This window comes from Thermobia domestica, chromosome 1 (assembly GCF_964235325.1).
Source record: "Thermobia domestica chromosome 1, izTheDome1.hap1.1, whole genome shotgun sequence".
Classification (NCBI taxonomy): Eukaryota; Metazoa; Arthropoda; class Insecta; order Zygentoma; family Lepismatidae; genus Thermobia; species Thermobia domestica.
Window position 1 is genome coordinate 187,754,155 of NC_137454.1, and position 15,605 is coordinate 187,769,759.

At 33.7% G+C, this 15,605-nt stretch overlaps 1 protein-coding gene across 2 annotated transcripts in view; it reads left to right on the forward strand.

Annotated features, from left to right (window-relative positions):
• The window catches only part of tinc (transmembrane protein tincar), a 115,035-nt gene that overhangs the window by 41,424 nt on the left and 58,006 nt on the right, over positions 1–15,605 (forward strand). For both annotated transcript variants that reach the window (XM_081767344.1, XM_081767349.1), the window contains exon 2: positions 13,953–14,026. The gene's annotated coding sequence lies outside the window, so the exon portion shown is untranslated. The remainder of the gene's footprint in view (positions 1–13,952; positions 14,027–15,605) is intronic.

Consider the following 15,605-nt stretch of genomic DNA (forward strand, 5'->3'; position numbering starts at 1 on the left):
GAAATTGTATGTTTTTTAATGAGAAGAAATAAGGGGTACGTACTTATAATCTTGTTTTCCAGCTTAGAGTAAATGATATAAGTGTGGTCTCAAAGCGTTCCTCGAAACGGGGATATAAGTAAACAGAAGAACAAAAAATAAATAAACAAATCACTACTTCGTAAACTAAATTTCTCTAATTTCTGAAAATGGGGAACCTGCTCATCTCTACCGAGGGAAAAGAAAATTTGTAAATAAACGGTGTCTACCTTTTCTCTTCATCTCTTCTTTTTGAAATTACATTTACTTTAAAACGATTTCGCTAAGCTCTTTCTTCCTATTTTCTCGGAACGATTAAATGATATCTAATATTGGAGAATTCATAGTAAATTTTATATAGGGTGTTTCAAAACAACACCGACAACGTTCGGGAAGTGATTCCTGACACCAAGATAAGACAAAAAACATAGACCAAGCTGTGTGCACCTTCCTTTCGGAGTTATAGGCTGTCGAAAACATGAAAAATGAATTTTAAAGGCCCACAGCTCCAATACTATAGGACCTACCGTAGTAAGGTCAAGATTTCACTTAAGAACTAGTATGTGCCCTATCCAAATAACCAACTTTCAGAATCCTGAGGTACTTCCACAACAATTTTTATAGAGGTAGTTGGTGAGTACTTCAAATTATATGCCCGTAGCCAAACTCCCTCTAAGAAAATTGTTGCGTAAGTACCTTAGGATTCTGAAATATATATTTTTGAATAGCGCACATATTAGTTCCTAAGTGAAGTCTTGACCCGACTACGGTAGGTCCCATAGTTTTGGAGCTTTAAATTTTATGTTTTCATGTTTTCGGCAGCCTATGACTCCGAAAGGAAGCATTTATGCGCCTAGGTTGGTCTGTAATTTTTACTTATCTAGATGTTAGGAATCATCTCTCAAACGTTATCGGTGTTGTTTTAAACACCCTGTATGTATATATAAAAAAATATTACAACACTCATGCCAATGGACACTAGGGTTTATTTGTATGTGTTCGCACAGCAAAGTTGTGAGTATGTTTATTCGCGCTCAAGGTTAGCTAAACACGAGCTCATAGTTAACTTTTTTTTTTTTTTTCAAATGAAAGTTCCGTTAATTTCACGTTTCTTTGATATGCAAATCATAAAAGATTATTATCTTCGGCACGAGATTTACAAACAAAGTAACACATGCACTTCCCTAATTATACTTTAGAGAAGAAAAAAACAGTTTTAAAATGCTTTCTACAGTGTCCATCATGGATTCAATTGGTTAGTCATAAGCAAAATTAAATAAAGACTTGCTTGGCTATATAGTTACACACGCTATATTAAGCAGTGACATCAGAAATGATAAGTGAAAATGTGTTAAAAGCCTTTCATACGACATTAATACAATAGAAATCACAAAATGTTCACACGTGGATGTTAATAATACTTGTGTATCACAAAATGTTCACATGTTTGTGTTAGTAATACTTGTGTGTTCTTGCTGAACGTTTTCTTAATACTTTTCTTGATTTTGAAGTTTGCTCATAATGGAACAGAGTGTTTAAATTTATTAGTTTCGTATTGGTGGATATAATTTTATTGAGTAACTTTCCCCCTCATGGTTAAGTGGTTACCATACGCACCTTTGGCGTGTTACATCTGGCTTCAATTCCTGGTGGGAGCTCGTGTGGTTCTGATCCAGCGTTAAGCTGTGGGTTTACTTCACATATAGCCTCGCTGCATAAAGCGGCGCTAAACTCAACTCAATTCAACTCAAATTAAATCAAATTTTTCAGAACTCATTCCACGTTGTATTGACTGTAAATTTACAGTGAAACGTTATCAAATACATTACTATATTGCCGTTGCAAAACATCAGTCAAGGGGTACAAATAATCTTGATTCATATAATAGTGATTGATTGTAAAATAACAATCATTTGTTGTTTAATTTTCTATAAATCATATTGTTCATGTAAACCGTGAGTGAAGCTTTAAAAATATATTAGGCTTTGTTTTTGAAAATTTTACAATGTATCTACATGTAACCAGTACAAAGATTCGGCTTAAATGATCCTCAAAGGAACAATTTTTGGGGGGTTCTAATTAGTAAGTATAAAAGATTCTGAAAATGTTTGTTTTTTGAAATTTAGTGTTGATTTTGAGCCCCGAGGGTATATGAGAGTAGGTCTAAAGTTTAAGTAGGAATTCGAACCACTGTAATGCGTTCAAAATTTTCAAGAATCTCCCACCGAAAATCGAACCTGAGACCTCATGCACAATGTCGTACGCGCTAGCCACTAGGGCAACGAGGATGGCAAGATTTTACGTATGGGTTCTGTGATTTGTTATGTTTGCTTTATGCTCTTAACATTAATGTTTGAACCACAAAGTTTAATATTAAAAGCGTTGGAGAGGTGGGTGGCGTTATACTCTCAGCAGGGTATCAATTCTAGCACAACAGCTTAAAAGTTGGCGCCGAAGAAGACTGTCCTATAACTTTGTTAATCTAATATTAATTACGTTTATTTATTTATGAAGTTTGTATCTCATGGTTATGGTGTTTAGGCTAAAGAGACGATGAGAATGAAAATGACATTGCACGATGAAAGGACAATGCCCTAAATAGGGTTAGAACTCGCGGCAGACGGGTCTTGTGATTGCTAGCGCAATGCCTCTCTAGACCATTGACAAACGTTACTGGAATACCAATGAAGATTAAAGTAAAATCATTGCCATTGGAACTCACGAAGAGCTGTTGCAGTTCTGATGACTTTTATTTGGTTTGGAAATGTGTGGTAGGCAGTTCCCCCACCATCTTTATTTATAACTTCCTAGACAAAAATTTGCTTCTTAATTCAAATTAGTTGTTCCGCCTTAGTCTTGTAGTCCATTGTATACTATAGGCTGTTTAATTATAAGCTTTAATTGTATTTATTTTATTTTATTTTATTTTATTTTTAGATTTTTTTAATGATGATGGAAGAATTAGTGGAATGAAAAGGTGGAAGGAAACGGGAGTATCCCGAGAAAACCCACGGACATGATGTTGTCTACCACAAACTTACTTGACTGGATATCGAACCAAAGACCCTACCTGTAAAGGGTATAAGCGCTCTATCATTGAACCACCGTGACTTCTGTTAAACAGGGAAGCAATATCGCAGGTAACGACATCTATTGGCGCGACCGTGACGCACAGACTACGATTTTTTTTTCGTTTATTGTTGGAATTGCTTCCCAATCACTCCACGATACTGGATCAACGGAAAATTGAACCCGGAGCCACGCGCTAACCATGTGACTCCATGGAATCACATTAAAGAAGATCAACTTTAGGAATTTACCTCTCAAATATTAAATGAAAATCCTGAAGATAAAAAAAAGGACGGGAAAAGCAAACATTCTGCTGAAAGAAGTGCTGAGATTAATCAGTGTTCCGCAGTCTTCGCTTCACATGCAGATAAATTTATTTCTGTGAGTTTACGTTGGCGATGTACTACAATAACGGTGTAAGCACAACGGAGGTATTATTTGTTGCATCTCCCTGGAAATAGGAAAACTCTTCCCGCATTGGCGGTTGCTATGGCAACTGGGGTCAACGTCTGAACCAGTGACGCGGTCGATGTCGCAAAGCGGAAGCCTGTTGGTTCGATACCAGAGAGCTGTCATTTGCTTTTCATTTTCTCAACAATACACTCTTTCAATTTCACATTTCACTACATCAAGCGCTTTTGAAAAAAATATGGAAGTTACAAACCTCAGTATTCATAAATAGCTTACTAGCTCTGAATGAATGCTTTGTGAATGCGCTGCTGGGCAATTCTATATGCCTTTTCCCTATTCTACGAAAGCGATAGCACGAACGAATAGGCAAATATTCAGCGCAGTCAGTACCTGTTGTTCTAAGAACGCGTGAATATAATCAGAACATGAATCCACATGCAAGTCTTCGCGTGCTTTAAATGGCGCCAACATACGAATTCTTATAGCTTAAGCCAAAATTGTTTTTCAATGGAAACATGTTTCAATACAGAAGGCATGTGACGTTGCTGAATATATATTTATATTATCAATACACTGTGTATAGACAAAAGCCTTTTTATGAGCCAGCCGCGCATGGAATCAGCAGTAGAATGCAGATTTTTCCAATGTGGAGTTGCGAATTTGGTGACAGGTCGCATTGTGTGGGATTTGTGGGGAACTAATACCATAGGGGATTTTCTGTAATTTTCCAGTATTCTATCACGTTTTCGTTCGATCAGCAGTTTATACTTTTTTTTATCACTATTAGTCTACATAGCAGAAGTGTTGCCTGGGCATAAAGATCAATCAATAAAGTAACATCACGTTAAAAGATTTTGAAATTATCGAGACTATCAACTGGAAGAAATGGAAATGAAGTAAGTACAAGAGCGGTTGATCTAAACTTAAGTTGTCTCAAATTCTTCGCTATTCTTTCTTTTATGTATGGTATTACTTTTGTATTTGCATTTCCTAAAAGTTGGAAAGGATATCTATTTTGTCAAAGCCTCTACTTTTTTTTAAAGGTTAATATAATATGCCATAGTTACTATATATTATGGTGTGACCATTCTATTAATAACGAAAATCTAAGTGTATTTCCTTCTATATTCGGTACAATTAAATTGAAAATTTTGCGTAACGCTTCCTTAGCCAAATATCAATTTCTCATAGTACTACTACTACTACTATTACTACTACTACTACTACTACTACTACTACTACTACTACTACTACTACTACTACTACTACTACTACTACTACTACTACTACTACTACTACTACTACTACTACTACTACTACTACTAATAATAATAATAATAATAATAATAATAATAATAATTTTATCCAGTTCAGAAGCAGAATGGAATTCTACAGATTCGAGCTTTTTCGGTGACATTTTTACTTCCTTTAATGACTTCTGTAGTTGTAGTTTTCCGAATCACTACTGTGTGCCTGAAGTTTTCTTTGTCCAAGTTCCATTTATGTGATACCGTATTTATGAAGTTCTTTCTTCCCGGTCCGATTTTCAACTTCATTTCTTTAAGAAAAACGCAGTTGTACAAGATGCGCCATATGCGTACATGTAATAGTAGTATGTAAAAAACTACGGTTTGACAAGATGTCCCTCGTGGCTGTATGGTCAACGCACGCGTCTTCTACGCGGGAGATCCAGATTCGATTCGCGTGGCAGCAATAAAAGGACCGTAATTGCTGGGCTAACCATGTCGCAGATTACAGTTTGAAAGTTTCTATCAAACAAAATTTTCTAATTTTGTTTCAGTTGAGGATATTAGTATTTCTACTATCACTACTACTACTACTACTACTACTACTACTACTACTACTTCTACTTTACTAATTCTACTACTACTTTTACCTCTATTGTTGCTACTGCTACTACTTCTATTTCTACTACTACTACTACTACTACTACTACTACTACTACTACTACTACTACTACTACTACTAATAATAATAATAATAATAATAATAATAATAATAATAATAATAATAATAATAATAAAGTAAGAGATGCGTGGGCGACAAAGGTACCTAGGAAAAGAAAAGAATGCAATGAAAATTAACATTTGTTCGAGTTCATTCTATTAGATAGTGTGTCAGCGATGCGTGAAGTCATCATTTATTTCTGTTCTCTGTCTGTTATTGAACCTTGCTTGAATCCCTATAGATACTTTTCATTGTTCTACTCTCCTTTTAGAATATTTATCATACTATATTTATTTGTAGGTCGCCAGACGTCTCGCTTATAGTCAGACCGTTCGGTTTCGAAAGATCAAAATCGATGTTCTCCTTTGTAATTAAGTCGGACGTGTTTTGTTCTCCTCGTATGGCTTAAAAATAATTTTTGTTAAAAATTGAGGATCTTAACATGAATACATTTCATGAAGAATATTATTTGGTTGAGAAAAAAAATCACCTGAGAAGTTAATGCAAGTTTCATCAGATGAGGAAATGTGTACGATAGACTCATTTAGGACTAAGGAAATATGCTTTTCGCAAAACTCAAAAATTACAAAACAATTCCCTCTTACTTTTTTTTTCAATTATAATTACAATGCTGAAAATGAAATCTCTGTGCACACATATTAGAAATAGACTCAGTGTTTGTTGATACAATGAAGGCAGAACTTAAAATTTGCTCAAATTACAAAGTGGTGATGATAATGATATTATTTGAAACATGTCTGTTTGCTGCAATGCATAGCAAGTTCTTGAGTGAGAAATCTCTAATCGAAGCGTTCAAAAGTGACATGAAGAAATAGCGCTAAACTTAGTTTTTGTGTGTGTGTGTGTGTGTGTGTGTGTGTGAGAGAGAGAGAGAGAGAGAGAGAGAGAGAGAGAGAGAAAGTAACTTAAAACTAAATAATTAAAGTGTCCTATTTAATGCAAAAAGGTTTCTGTAAGTAAACTCAAATATACTGTAGGCAATCGTGAAACATTTTAATGGTGAAGGGGAAAAGTGCTGGCAACCCAGTGTATTTGGAGTCTTTTTTAGAAATTATTTTTAAGACGGGTCATCATTTGTTAGTTCTCCTATTTTGTAAATAATAATCGTAAATAAATAAATAAATAAATAAAATGGATATTTCTTTCGTGGTGATCATTAGCAAACGAAAAGCAGTATTACCTTAGCAGTACTAGGAAATGCAGGTGTGTAGTCTTAAGTGTATTTTGTTTCTCCTCTTGCGATGACAAAAACGAGAGGATTGTCAGATGGAATGAACTGAAAAAAGTTCAAGTATGTAAAAGGTCAGCCATTGTAGACTGAACGTGGGTATTTCGTTGTTCTCGAATGATGAATGCACTTGAAGGCCGGTGATAGTACCCGTGCTTCACGTGAGTTTGAAAGCAGCACTAAAGAAGCTTCAGTCTTAAATGTAATGCATTAGTTTATTATTATTATTACTATTATATACACTTTACTTCTGTAGGTAGCATTGTAGTGAGTAGAATGCAGTGAAATTGAATACGACAAAAACATTAGACGTAGCAATTTTCTGTATAAGAGCCTGAATTTTGGATTTGAATGACATTTACATCTTCATGAAATTAAATAATAATAATAATAGTAATATAATTTCAATCAGGACTGACCTGTGTATTTGTGGAGTCTGGTACGAAAGTAGATTAAGGGGCCAATAACGTAGATGAAAATTACATATCCATCGTTAGTGAATTATTTTGCACTAACTTCGACTTTTTCATATCAATGATAGTATTGATATCGCATTATGAATGCACTTCATGACATTAATGGCATAAGTCATAAAAATGCTTTACATCACAGGAGAGTAATTCATCATCTCTAAATATTTTGGATCCCAAGCATGAATTTAAAATAGTAAACTCGATACATTTTCCCTTAAGGGATGAATTCTTTCCTTCTGTAGCGCGGGACCTGGAGCAACTGTTCCGTTTACCCCACTCATGGGACAGCGTTGATCCCAATATTCAGTAAAACATATAAATAACTAACATATAGGCTATGTAGTAATAATTCAAAATTATGAATAAGAAAGAACTTGCGTGATGCTTTTAAGACAGAGTTTTAGTGCAGGGAGAACAACAACCTTTTGTTCAGAAATTTGAGTTCTTTTTCTCTCACAATGTTAAGTAGTTAACACAAAATAATAGACTTTTTCAATTTTGTCAATCTTCAATGCATATACTGAATACCGTGTTTTAATCTTGGTGCAAATCGTTACGCACTTTCCCTAAAATCCCATACATATGGAAATTAACTATAAATTCACGTATTTTGCATACTTTTTTTTTGCGCTCTCAACTTTTGCTTCTGTGTTGCCATCCAATAAATCAATCACTAGTGCCGCCACTAAGGCTGAGTCGAGTCTCTGTTTTATTTTTGCTTCCTTTATTTTTAGTTTATTTTCTTTGTTTTAGCGAGAAGAAGAAAAGAAGTCGGGAGTTAATGTATATTTGAAAAATAGCTGAACTCTTTAAAAGCAAAAGCGTTGACCGAGCAGGTCTTTGGCATTGCCGTTTGTTGTATATGTATACAATGCGTGTATTTTTAGAGTGCAGTGAGTCACAAAAAAAGGATTTACGGTTTTGAGGTAATTGAAGAGTTCAAGTGGTGAGGAACGCTCGCCGCACACTAAATCCAATTTGGAGGAAATCAATAGACATATTTCCCGCTTTCCGCTTCGTAAGTAATGTCATTAATTAACGTCGTTACATGCGGAGTGATGGGGTTCCAGTATACCTGTATGCATCCTCAAACTTTGGAGACAAACGTATCTGTAAACATGACTAAATGAGATGAAGAGTTTTCTCCTGGGAGAAGTCCCAATTAAAACTTTCAAACTATGTTTAGAGAACATCCTGACATATTAAATAAATTCCAGCTTTATTTCTACATTTAATAACAGCTCTGGTATTAAATCAAAATACCGTCTCAGTGTTAGTCTCATGCAATTGCACTAGAAACTGAATGGCCGGATTGTGTGGGATATGATGTCAAGAGCTGTCGTTGTTTTGTTTCTAAAAGTGTAAAAGTGAGGTCTCGTCTCTTTAGGTGTAACCTTTTCTGTTGGAAGAGTGTCACGAAAATTCTAAGTCGTCTCATCCTTTAGGTATCCTTTGCGAAACTAAAATTAAACTCAGGAGGATAATCAAATTCATTATTCTATTTAACTATTTGCAATTTTTATTTTTGACTATTAATATCCTATTTATAACATTTGTATGACAATTTGTCATTTGGGTGTTAGGAAGCTCACACGCATATTTTCAGTTACAATTTTACTCATTTTAGAATTATTTTCATAGTGTGTTCTTACTAATGTATAAAATAACGTATGCCTATCTGTCATCAGCTTTTCACATAGAAGGAAATCGCGTAATGTCACCAAATTTTCAACGGATATATCTGCACCAGATCTGCCCGTACAAAACCGTTTATTAGACTCAACGGGGATTGAGGGTGGAAAGAGAGTCACATGTTCAGGAAATTCAAAAAGCATGGATACATCTCAGAAGTCCTTGAAGTTAGACAACTCAAACTTTTCTGTTGTAATGCAAGTTGCATACAATTCAGTTCACGCAAAATAATAATAATAATAATAATAATAATAATAATAATAATAATAATAATAATAATAATAATAATAATATCTAGCACTTCTGCTAGTGATACATAACTGTCAGATCAGACTTTCTTCGCATAATATGAACAAGCAGTTCTTACATGGTTTTCCACTAAGCTTTATTGCTTTAGTTAGTTTATCCGTCGGACTTCTGAGATGTATCCATGCTTTTTGAATTTCCTGAACACGTGACTCTCTTTCCACCCTCAATCCCCGTTGAGTCGAATAAACGGTTTTGTACAGGCAGATCTGGTGCAGATATATCTGTTCAAAATTTGGTGATATGCAGAGATGAGGGTTTGATTCTCTGTGGTAGTACATGTTCTTATTCCACACGTTTATAGGTCCACGTCTCAAATAGCCTTGATTCTGAAAAGGGTGTTAAGAAAACTACAAATCATTTGATGAAGCCTGCCATTTACATTTATCATATTATAATAAGGCCCTAAGAGCGAGGAGAAAAATTTAAGGTATTTCATTTTATGGATATCATTAATATATTTATATACACTTGTGTTTAAAAAATACATACCAGTAAGTGAGTGTATACAAACATATTGTATTAGTTGTGTAAATAAAATAACGAGATAATAATTTACTTTATGTAGTAGTGTAGACTAATTACTTGTTGGAATAAATAACACTTTTGTGCAGAGTTATATAATAAAAACAAAGATGTTGCTGAGCCTTATTGGTGACTATAGCAAAGGAAAGAGAGTGATTGCTTTAATACAACGTATTCTGAAATTAAACAGACCAAATATATGCATCTTATTGTCTTATTTTATATTAATCTGTCTACATCGTTTAAAGTTGTTAGTGTTCCCAATGGTGAAAATCCTTTAATATTAGAAAATTGCAGTAATTAATATCTCGATTTTGGGATATAAAGTACGCATAATATATTTGGATTTTTTTTTGTGAAATTCTCTTTAAAGGCCGTTGTATATTTTTTAAAATATATTTTGGTACACAGCTAGATCTTTACTATATCTTATTGTATACAAAGCCCTTTTTTTCGATTTTAGTCTTGGAAAGATGGGCAAAATGCAGGGTGGCCCAAAAGTAGGTATACACTCCTGCATGGATCAAGTATAATTTTCTAGCTTATAGGTTTATTTGCTTCGGCTGTTCCGAGCTTAAGATATAAATAAAAAGAACTAAGAACAAATAATAAAGAAACTAAGTCTACCTGATAAGAAATGATATAAAAAGCAATCAGTTGATCAGTACAAGACCGTATACCTACTTTTGAGCTACCCATGCACATTTGTAAGTTTCTGGGAACGCCTTGCGCATATGCAACCCTCATTACCCAGGGTTGTACGGATTTGCATAATAGCACATGATAAACACCGGGGATGTAGTAAAGGCCTTTTATTCCCTCTCTTTTAATCGATGTTGTGAATTAAGACCCGACATAAAGGGTGCTTACATCTATTGCTAAATACAATAATGGAAGCAAACGTAAGCAAGCTTCTAACTATTCAATTCAAGATGCATTTGTGACACTGTCTGTCTGTCCTTCGATTATTTCGTAAATTTTCTTTTCATTTAGTGAAACTAGATGTGTGCTTTCTCTCAGATTTAGGAAATAAGCCTATTGTTTTGAGTTGAAATTCTTCAAGAATAAAAGTAGAAAAAATAGTTCCAACCCGAAGTTGAAAGGTAACACATATATCGTACATAATGTGATAATAACACCAATCATCCAATGAAAGAACAATATTATAATCTTAGAGCTTTAACTGGTAAATTTACATTTAATGTTTACAAGCTATTTTTTTCTTTTCAAATAGTCTTTGCAAACATATAGGCTATATTCAAGGTTATACATACAGCCCGGAGTAAAGGATTTATCTGGACATCGTTTAAGTGATAACTTGCGAGATTGTAATTTGTAATACCGTTCACCAATCCAAGTTCATAGACGAACAAAAAATTGTACTTCTGTGATAGAACAGTATCTGACCAGACTCAAATATTCAGTTTATAACCAAAAGTAACTGTTCCTACTGCATTCAATTCTATCGCTCTATTATATCGACTGTCTGTGATAACGGTGCCTCAATGTTACTTATGATTCACCAATTACAATATCCTCGTTTGCCACTATGTATGATAATAACACATTGCAGGCAAGATTTTCTTATAACTTCAATGAAAAATTCTTGAAAATTGCAAAAATTATGAAACGTGATGTTTAAATTCTTCTTTAAAGCAATGAAACCTGTCTATGTGGGCCACCATTGAAATATGGCTAACTTAGACAGGTGTCTAACTTACAGAAAATAATTGTGAATGGTGTATTTTTAGAATAGAACTTCTAGTATTCATTGTTGTTATTGTTGTTATTATTATTGCTATTATTATTATTATTATTATTATTATTATTATTATTATTATTATTATTATTATTATTATTATTATTATTATTATTATTGCGTTATGTTTCATCTCGTAGATTTGTTAGATATAGCAGTGTAAACTGGCGTTCAGCTGTATCTGGAATCATTTTTCTAAACAAACAAATAATTAAAATTGTTAAATTTTAATAAGCAACTAGCTGAACCTGCGCTCTCTACACAGCGCATCATTCCCATATGAGCTTCAATCTCCTTGTCATTCCTCACAACATCTGTACATGTCCCTTTACAGAGACAAGTGAAAGACGTCTTGATAAAAATCGGCAAGGGATACCATAAAGGGGAGATTATTTCGATTACTTTTTCAATATCTCGCACCGTTTGCAAGATCGAGCCTACTTCCGGTTGGAGTTTCTAATTCATGTATGATCAATGTTTTCTTTCTTCTTGCATGCAGAATGTAATAAACAAATACATTACATACATAATTAATTATAGTGTCAGCGATATATTTCGTTCTTTGGACAAATACTGCAAACAACAAAGATTCATCTTAAACGGGAGAAATTGATATCTTTCGTTTTTAATTATAATTTGGACATGATACAAACGCCTGAAGGATATGCAACCCCTATATACAACTGCGTTGTGTTGGAATGTATACCCCATAGGATATAATGCTTTTTAAAAATTCAACCCTTCCAGTGTAACCCTAAAAAGTGTAATAAAGAAACAATGGCCACGTTTTTTTTTAAATAATCGATTACAATTGGAGAATCTACACAAAATTTGGAGTTGACCAGCAAAAATGGCATGCTTCTAGCACTTGTAGTTTTCGAGATCTTGTTGTCGAAAGGATTGGAGACAAACATATACACTTTTCTTTGGAGACAAACATATAAACCTAACATTTTAATATACAAATGTCACGACAGCTACTTTCAAATAATGTATATAGAGTAAGCATTGTATGTAATGTTGCTCAAGAGACGGAGAAATATCTCATCTCTTGTCCATCCTCGTCTCAAAAACGAATTGAGACGAGAAGTACTTTTTTAAAAATTCAAGACAGGACAAGAAATTTCACAAGTCTCGTGAGCACCATTAGTTCATTCATATCTTAGATTTCAAGCTGTTTTAATATTACCTGATTCATGGTATAAAATCTATAAATTTATATAGTGATTGTGGAAACACAGTGAAGAACATTTATCAACGTTGAAAGATACGAAAGTCACTACTCAGTATACTCCAAAAATAACTACGATTTAAATGTTGTTATATCACACTTTTTGTGAAGCTCTTGTAATGCGGAAGCATTCTGGTAACTTCTAGTTGAATTTAAACAAAAAAGCATAGAATTTTATACTGAAATTTACAAAACAAAACGAGACGAGACGAGAAAGCTTTATTTCTCGTCTCGTCTCTTGGAGAACATTACCTATACTTAATTCAGGGGTGCCCACAAAGGGGGGCTATGACGCAAACTGTGCCATTGAAATATTTGGGGGGTTAAAAAAATATATAAATATGTTTGAAGAGGTGTAAAAGTTAATCGAAAAGAAGATTTTTTTCATGGAAGAACACCTACGAATAGACACTTGGGGGGTGCGTCATGGACAAGAGGGGGGTGCACCACTGCTTAATTGTTCGGCATTTATATTAACAATTCTATTAACAAGATATTTTAATTTTATTTTATACTCTGTATGTGTGGGCAAAGACTTTATAGTATGTTATATTGATAAGGTAACCTAAAAGAATAGTCCGGAAACATTTTGTTACATTTTTTAACAGTTAATTTTTAAAGCGAAGATTTGTACTGAGAAGTAAAACGAGGTCTGTTCGAACTGTTTCATTCATTACGCACCATTACAGTGAAGGCAATCCGAACTACTATTATTGACTTGTACGAGAATTAATTTAGTTTTGTGCAATAGGCTCAAAAAAATAAGAAGTATAGCTCCTGACACGATTTCTCTAATTTATGTTTTCTGATTGTCTTCATCGATTAGTATCGTTCTGAGAGAAAAAGAAAAGAAAAGTAAAATACGGAAAACTATTAACCCATCTACGCAGACCTACTTTAAAGTATGCAATATTGCAGGTTATAAAGGTTTGCTTACAACCTCATGCTTATCTTTCCTTTTCGAGAGAGGATAAGATTTTTGAAAGAAGGTACATTATATTTTTAAAACAACACTATTTTTTATTATATTTTAAGCTAAAAAAATCTACAAACAAATGTTTTCCCACCTAATCATAAGACATTCCAATTCTTGATTACTAATTTCCTAATCCTTGAAATAAAATATGCCGTATATTGTATTTATTCTTCTTCTTTTTTTTTTTGTTTAATTTGAGAGGTTCATTAAGACACATTGTTCTTAGAAATAAAAGGAGGTAGTCGTTAATCCTGTTCTCTTCTTCTTTCTTTTAGATTATGGGATACAATCGTGTTTTCAAAAGAAATCTGAAAATACAATCAGACAGCAGGAAGTGAAGCAGAATTAGGTATGTAATCATAAACTTCAATCTTTTTAAATGTGTATTAATTTTTGTGTAATGTGTCTGTATGAATTAATTTGCATATAGGACATAAATATTAAACAGATAAAGAATAAAACTATAATATAAGTAGGGAATATAATGGGAGCAGTGATTCTCACGGATTCCCCCAAAGCACCATTTCGCAAAACAAAATACGAACTAAATATTTTTAGAGAATCATTACTAGAATAAGCAGTCCTCACTGGCAATAGTCTCTTGGGACGTTAACATCTTCATTTGTTGGAGGAAGTTTAGTCTGTTGCGTGTGTGTAGTAATGATAAGAAATAATCCATGTCTGCATTTGTTAATTAAATTAATGTCAAAGTAAATAATTATTCATTTAAAGCAGTACCTTTTGAACATTAATAATTATTTTGATTTGTAAACTTTTTTCCGTGAGTATTTTACCAATTACATTTTTCGATTTCGTTATCCTTGACACCCAAAGATGTTTCCTGAAGTGAATATTTAATTTAAAATTCACATTAGTAACCATAAAGAGATATGTGAATAACGTGAAGGGGAAGGAGAAAAGGAGATGTCTTCTAATTGACTAAAGGACATTGGTTCAGTCGCCAGTAATTCATTCAACAACACTATTTTGATATTCCGACAGAATTCTATTCTTATGTTATGTTAGGATTGAACATCGTTGTTGCTGTTGCGGGTATTGACTGGTATAGTCTGTCTCAAAATTGATTTTAATTTGTTATGAAAGTTTTCTTGTAAAAATAATAATATCATATAAAGTCTAGACTTCTAGGATTTCTGGATGTCACAAAATTTATTTTTGAATTCAGAAATTTTGGGACACACCGTTGTGGATAGCGTGGTTTAACTAATAAAGAGTATTTGGCAGTTCTAAATAGATATCTGGTTACTGAATACCATAGAGTTGACGAGTCTATCAGCTACCATACTTTACATTAATTTTTTTTTTTTTTTTTAATAAGCAATCGCACATGAAAAGATATAGGGCTTTAAATGACTATAAACAGAAGTGAATATCCTAACGAGTTTGGACCTCAACTATGCTCTTATTATCAGCTCGGATTCTGTAATTAAGCAATGTTGGGGACCCATGATTGTTTCCAAGTTGAGAGGTCACGAGTGGTCGAAGTTCGAACTCATGAATACCACTACAACAGTACCTTACCAGTGAATCGCCAGGCGACGAAAAGCATAGTTGAGGCTAGTTGACGCATAGTTAAGGTGAAGCTTCGGGTAACATTATGCTTTCTCTCATGATTTGTTTAGCTGAAGTTAGATATGTGATTGTACTGTCAGCTGAAAGGTGCTGTCATTAGTATTTCCTTGGTGAATTTGTTTCATCGAATGTTGTAGTGATAAGTGCTTGTTATGTAGTGTATGAGCGAGCTATCGATGACAGGTAACTTAGAAGATGGTAGTTATCCTGAGAGGAGGATCTTTTTATCCAGAGCGTTGCTACACATCTTACACTATTGGGTTTGCATTGTTCCGGAGACGTTTCAGGAAGAGCTGTTTCTAGTCCCGAGCTGTTCTCTTTCCAATTCTTTGAGT